The sequence below is a fragment of the Pteropus vampyrus genome, unplaced genomic scaffold (genome assembly GCF_000151845.1).
Source record: "Pteropus vampyrus isolate Shadow unplaced genomic scaffold, Pvam_2.0 Scaffold339, whole genome shotgun sequence".
Lineage (NCBI taxonomy): Eukaryota > Metazoa > Chordata > Mammalia > Chiroptera > Pteropodidae > Pteropus > Pteropus vampyrus.
This window is the reverse complement of record NW_011889120.1, coordinates 168,359-175,949: the sequence shown is the minus strand read 5'-3', so window position 1 is coordinate 175,949 and position 7,591 is coordinate 168,359. Positions and strand designations below refer to the sequence as shown.

The window sequence follows — 7,591 nt, the reverse complement described above, 5'->3', positions numbered from 1 at the left end:
CCAGTGAGCACCCAAGGATTTGAGCATATTGACTGCGAACTAGTCATCTGGACATGCTTCTGTTTACCTGTTAACATGCAGTGGCCATAAGTTTCGTTTTTAGAGTTACCCTTTGAGGCTTATACCTACAAAACTTGAAGATGTTCAGCTGTAAGCCTTGTGTAAATTTTATTCCTCTTATAAAAACTAAGTAAATGTCAACTTAGAAGTTTTTGGTATTGTAACATTTTCTTTGGAGAAATGTTAAGCTTATCATAAAAGGAATTCTAGTGAGAAGAAAAAACCTAACTCTGTACTTTTTTTGGAAGGCCATTGAGAGCTGTGAGGGGGATTTTGTCTTCAATAGATTTTAGGACATAACACTTGAGAAATTATGCATATTTCCAGTTTAACCCATCGCTTCACTATGGAAGAATAAATCAGTTTAAAAAAATAAATAAAACGCATCAAACAAATAGAAAATTGTTTTGTAAGATCCCAAGACTCAAATCAAGGAAACAGCAGGTTCATGACAGCAGATCAAGGGCTGAATAAATAACCAGGATGGTTTAGAAATCTTAAATATCACCAGGAGAGGCCGCCAAGGAGCTGGAGTGAGTCCCGGAAGCCAGCACCGGAGTCACCAATCAGAATATTGGCTCTGGAAGAACCTCCAGCTGCCTAACAGAGGATAAGTTGCTTCTAGCTGCAAATGAAAGGGAATGCTTTGGACAGGCTGTCATTTGGGAAATCTTGGGTTTCTACATAATGGGTGATGAATTTCCAAGGTAGAAGAATAGCTCTTATTTCCTATTTTGGTGGAGGAAACGTCGTGGTAATCTAGATATCTAGCAGTTTTGAGAAATTTGGTCTCCGCTCTACATGTATCTAAAACCAGTGATACAAGACCCATCCTGATGGCTCTGGGGGATGATTTCCTCTCTACTTGCAGGAGCTTAGGGACTGTCTGGCTTAGTCAGTCTAGTTAACTTAAGGAAAGGACAGGCTGATACCAGCTACTGGGTTGGGAGGCTTCCCTTTCTAATAAGGCCACTCATCCACCTAGGAAGCCTCCACTGTGTTACATAGTCACATTGATGTCCCCTGGCCTCCTGACGCTAGAACTACAGAATGTGAGGCATCACAGGGAGAAAAGGGCCCTCTCTACAAGAACACTGGCCATGGTAAGCCCTGGGATAATGCGAGTTTGGGGGTGCTGCATGTGCTTTACTACTCTGATATCTTTCCCTTAATAAACACTGTTTTTCATCTCACCATGTGTCACTAGTGGCGTATGTCCCATCAATGGTCAGAAACTTGATTTTTATTTTTAGAGGTTCATCTCACAGATATGTTTATTCATACCATGAAGCAAATGGTGCTTATCCAAGTGTACAGTGATGTTCCATGTTCTCATCTAACATAGGTTGCTTAAATTTACAGCCAGACTGACATTTCATCTGAGGTATAATCCAAGTTAAGCTGGTTAATGATGACCATGGGCAGCCACAGGACTTAAAGCTTTCAAAGCTTTCTTTCTTTTATTAGCACATCCCCAGGCTAGTTGCTCACAAAAAGATGATTAGCTAAGTTTTCCAAACATCTACTCAAAGAAACAGTCTCCAAATCTTATAACTACATTTGAAATCTTTCTGATTTGTTACAGTAATATAAAGGCAAGATTCTTTGTTATTGTTGATATTTTTAATATAATTTATCATTTTCTCCCCAATATGAAAGCAACGCTTGTCATTGTAGAGAGTTTGGTATATATAGAAAAGCACAGAGAAAAAAATATCCCCTGTAATGCTCCCTTACATATAACCACTCTTCAGCTTAATGTAGATCCTTCCAGTCTTTTTTTCCCCCAGTTTTTCTAGTATGTGCAGATTTAATTAGAATAATACTGTAATTACTTTTTTGTAGCCTGATTCTTTCATTTAACAATAATGTATTATGGGCATTTTTCAATGTCATTAAATATTCTCCTAAAATAATTTTAAAGGTTGCCTAGTATTCTACCATTTAAATTTTTCTCGAATTCATGTGTTTGAAAAAATATTTATAAGTAATATAATAAACATCCTTGCATGTAAATCTTATATACTCACCTGACCTTTTCCTTGGATTAAATTCCTACATATAGAATTGTTGGTTGATGGGTATGAATAAGTCTGAGGCAGCCCGATCATTTCCCCCTTGTAGATGCTTTTTATTATCTTCCTGGATACTTGAAAATTTTCCCTTGATTTCAAAGTTCAAAAGCTTAAAAAGAGAATATGCTTCGATGTTGATTTTTTTGTATCCTATTTCCCCAGAATGAAGTATAAACTTTCAATCAGCAAATTTATTTATTTCTTTATTTCAAGGAAGTTTTCTTGTATAATACTGATAATGTATCTTCTTTCATTAGTGGGCATCTCTGTTTCAGGGACATCAATTAACCTTATATTGGATCATCATTATCTGTCTTCCACATATATTCGCTTCTTTTTATTTGTCTCCATCTCTTATCCTTTCATCTATATTCCTGTGATTATCTTGGGTATTTCTCTATAGCCATAATTAGGTTTTAGCTGATAGCTCCATGAACATGAAAAATATAAGAAAAAATATCCATAGTCCAATGGAAATAAAAAATACAGAGGACAAAATTACCTACTTCGCCCAGTTATGATACTGATGATATTCTGGCTCATACCCTTCCAGACTTATATTTGCATAGTCAACTGCTTATAAATATGCATACCTTTGAAAAATGCATTCTTTCTAATCTAGGAATTCCATTTATGGACTTTATCCTATGGAACTAATCATGGAGCAATGCAAAGAGGTTTATACAAGGATGTTCCCTGAAGCTTATTTTATAAGAGTGAAAACATGGAAGTAATCTGAATCTATTAAAAGAGGATTTGTTAAACTTTGCTATATTCAGATAAATAATACTACCCAAACATTAGAAAGGGTATATATATATCTATACACATTTACTTGGGAATAGCCCCATAACATGTGATTAAGAGAAAATATTGGCTTCAAAATAGCACATGTGTTATGATCTCACTTGTGCACAATTACTTATCCAAAATCCACATGAATATGAATATGCTTCATTCAGTAACAACCAGTGGTAATGGTGGTTGTTACTGAATGAAAGGACTTCAGGTATTTTCGTTTTCTTCATTATTTCTGCCTGTTTTGGTCAAAAATTTGAAATTTCTATATGTTTGAAAAGAGATGGGGAAATTAACATATCTTATTTAAGGGGAAAATGTGTGTATGTTAGAAAAATACTAACAGTGTTTATTATATATTATAATCCAATAAGTCAATTGTAAGAAATATGATTCCATGTCCATAAGGACAGGAAGGTGGCTGATCTCCTGCACAATCCTTATTCTGAACACTGACACAGAGTGTCATTACCAGGCCATCATGGCCTTGGGTGCACCCTCCAATAAACGGTCAGAGGCTTATATGATGCACTCTGTTCACAATGTCAGTTTGTAAAAGTATTCAATGTTTACTGTCTATTAAACATGTATACTACACAAACTCATTCCCCAAGGATTTGTGGCTGAAAGAAGTATTTTGCAAAATTCCTTTGCGCTGTTTATTTTAATCTGAGAACATGATTTCAATGATAATCTCACTTGTTACTGTGTTTCTTGTTTCAGTACTTCCCAACACATTGCAGAATCCTACTCCAGGGGGTTCTGAAAAACTGAGTTCAAGACTCTACTCTGCCCCTGAGTAACTGTGAGTGTAAAATTGCATCACAGGGCATGAACCTACTGATCCCTCCCATGTAATGATTTTTCCTTCCTACTCGAGCATAAATTATTAATGAATGGCGGCTTAATAAATTAATATACCAATCAATCCATGCTGTTAATACCATAGTTCAATGGTCGTTCTATGCTTTTCTGTAAGACATTTGCATATTTGCACTGAGGGAGAATGAACAATATATGTAAACTCCTGAATGAAAGTCATTTTTCTAAGACTATCTATATTTTCCTTTTATATTTAGGGAAGACATCTATCTATGTTTATTATTTATAACGTACCAAGTGCTGTTATGAATTGACATGCCTCACCCCTGTCCTATGTACTTTTATGATGAGAACACTGAAACTGAGAAGCCACATAAATCATCCCATGTTAAATGGCTTGAGAATGGTGGGCCAGGATTTGAACCTGGGCATGCTGCCTCCAGAGCCACCCTTTTAACACTGCACTAAAGGCATCTCTTTCTGCAGGTAAAAGCACAGAGGGATGAATTGCTGATGGAGCCAACTGGTTGCTAGGCTCAGAGGAATAAGAAATATCAATGGAGGTGAGAGGGACAGATTGGGGTGAAAGAGAAAGAGCAGTGCAGGTCCATGTACTCACCCTAAGTCTTATTTGGACAGGACTGTGCCCAGAGCTTGCCATCCTTCAGTAGCGCTGGTCTACAATGTCCACCAGAAGGGTGGAGTGGAGGGTGTGCTGTCTGACTGCTGCCCTAGTGGGTGGACAGAGAAGGAATGAAAGTGAGTGTGTTCCAACCTCCCTCATAGCACCTATTGACTTGGCTCTGTGATTTGTCTATTTACTGGGCTTTGGGCATCAAGCAGCATTTTGGGGTCACTAGTGCTTAGGCACACAGTCCCTAAGGACAAGTCTGCTCACTGCTTAATGGGCATTTTGGTGTTAAACATTATTGGGGTAAAATGTATCTGATCCTCATGATATCAATAACTGGCATGGCTGGGACCATAGACATACTGGTCTAATCTTCTCCTGGAGTGGGAATGCTGGGATCTCAGAGCCTTCCTAGATGTAAGCAGATGTCGCTGACCTTCTGTTACTCTAATGTGGGCATAGCAGACACAATCAGTGCCCCATCAAGAGCCCTTGGCCTCCTTTGCCATCTCTGTGCCTACCTGTTTCTGGTGGGGATACCTTTATTCCCAACAACCAACACCTGCATCTCCTTGCTGGTGGCCTGTCTCTGCTGTGAGCATCAGCTGCCTGGGTGAAGAGAGAGCTGCAGGTGCCCGCGTGAGTAGCTCTTGACCAACGACTGACAATCTGGGAGTAGCAACATTCCAGTCCGTGTGCTCCCAATGGGGACAACTCTGAGGTGTGACCTCCACTGTCCACAGAGCTCCCTCAGGATCAAGCCCAAGCTACCCTCCATGGGCTTTTCTGGTTGCTGTGCCCTTGCTTAGCCTCCTTCTCCTCTAATTTAGTGGTTTTTCCTGGGAACACTTCCTGCAAAACCACTTCCATGCACTGGGAGTGTATTCAAAGTTCAGATCATTTCCGAGTCTGCCCTGGTGTTTACTTTCTGCCAGACTCCTATGTCTCCTTTGCACAGCACGGGCTCTGCTAGTCAGGGACTTGTATATATAAAAGCCTTGAAGGCTCCTCTGTGTATGAATGAAGAGGCCCAAGACATGATCATGGAACAATACAAGGATACCTGAATTCTCCACTTCTATTCAACATGAAATTGGAAGTCTCAGTTTGAGAAATTAGGCAAGAAAAAGAAAGGAAGGCATCCAAATTGGAAAGGAAGAAGTAAAATTATCTGTTTCACAGATGACATGATATTATAGGTAGAAAGCCCAAAGATTACACACTCACACACACAGTTGGAACTAATAAATGCATCCACCAAAACTGCAGGATACAAAATCAAGAGGCAAAAATCAGCTACATTTCTATACACTAACAACAAACACTCCAAATAAGGAAATTTAGAAAAACAATTTCATTTACAACAGCATCAAAAAGAATAAAATAAGTATGTAATTAACCAAATTGGAGGAAGACTTATACACTGAAAACTACAAAACTGTTGAAAGAAATTAAAGAAAGCATAAACAAATGGAAAGACATCCTGTGTTCATGGAGCAGAGGACTTAATATTATTAAAATGTCCATATTACCCAAAGCCATCCACAGATGCATTGCAATCCCTACCAAAATCCCAGTGATGTTTTTTTTGTAGAAATAGAAAACTCATTCCTAGAAGTCATATGGAATCTTAAGGGACTCTAAATAGGCAAAACAATCTTAAAAAAAAGAACTAAGCTGTAGGACTAACACTTCCTGACTCTAGAACTTACTACAAAGCTACAATAATCAAAACAGTGTGGTCCTGGCATAAAGACAGACATATAGACAATTGGAATAGAATAAAGATCCCCAAAATAAACCCTTGCATATATGGTCAAATGATTTTTAACAAGGGTGCCAAGACCATTCGACAGAGAATGGATAGTACTGTCAACAAATAGTGCTGGGAAAACTGGATATTCACTTGTGGAAGAATGAAGTTGGACTCTTATCTTATATCATATACAAAAAAATTAACTTAAAATGGATCAAACATCTAAATGTAAGAGCTAAAACTATAAATTTCTTAGAATAAAACATAGGGGAAAAATCTTCATGACTTTAGATTTGGCAATGATTTCTTGGATATGACACCAAAATTATAAGCAAAATAAAAAATAGATAAATTAGACTCATCAAAATTAAACCCTATGGCATCAAAGGACACTATTAACAGAGTAAAAAGGCAACCCACAGAATGGGAGAAAATACTTACTAATCACATATCTGATAAGGAACTAATATCCAAAAAATATAAAGCACTCCTACAGCTCCACAACAAAAAACTAAACAACCCAATTAAAAATTGGGCCAAGGACCTGAATAGACATTTCTCCAAAGAAGACATACAGATGCCAATAAGCACATGAAAAAATGCTCAGCATCACTAATCATTAGGGAAATGCAAATAAAAAACACAATGAGATGGATACTGTAAAAAAGCAGAAAACAGCAAGTGCTGGTGAGGATGTGGAGAAATTGAAACCTGTATGCACAGTGTTGCAGCCACTATGGAAAACAGTATGGTAGTTTCTCAAAAAAATTAAACATAGAATTACCATATGAGGACGTGGTTCCATAGTGTAGCAGTTAACACGTCTGCTTTACACGCAGAAGGTCCTGGGTTTGTGCCCCAGTGGAGCCATGGTCCATGGTCTAAGGCCATGCCACCCTGAACAAGCCCGATGTCTGATCTCAGAAGCTAAGCAGGGTCGGGCCTGGTTAGTACTTGGATGGGAGACCACCTAGGAAGACCAGGTGCTGTAGGGATTAAAAAAAAAAAAAGAATTACCATATGATCCAGCAATTCCACTTCTGGGTATATACATAAAAGACCTGAAATCAGAGACTTGAGATATTTGTACCCATATTAATAGGAGCATTATTCACAATAGCCAACAGGTAGACAACCCAAATGTCCATCAATGGATGACTGGACAAACAAAACATGGTATATCCATTAAATGGAATGTTATTTATACTTTAAAAAGGAAATTTCAAGATGCGCTACGACATAAATGAACCTTGAAGACATTATGTTAAGTGAAACAAGCCAACACACAGGGACAAATAGTATAGGATTCCATTTATATGTGGTACCTGGAAGAGTCAAATTCATAGAGCCAGAAAGTAGAATAGTGGTTGGCAGGGGCTGGGGGTAGTGGGGAATGAGGAATTATTGTTTAATGGATACAGAGTTTCAATTTGAGATGATGAAAAAGTT

At 38.0% G+C, this 7,591-nt stretch overlaps 1 pseudogene; it reads left to right on the top strand.

Annotated features, from left to right (window-relative positions):
• The first annotated feature begins 7,021 nt into the window (after window positions 1–7,021).
• On the top strand, window positions 7,022–7,137 carry LOC111730904 (annotated as a pseudogene).
• The last annotated feature ends 454 nt before the right edge of the window (window positions 7,138–7,591 follow it).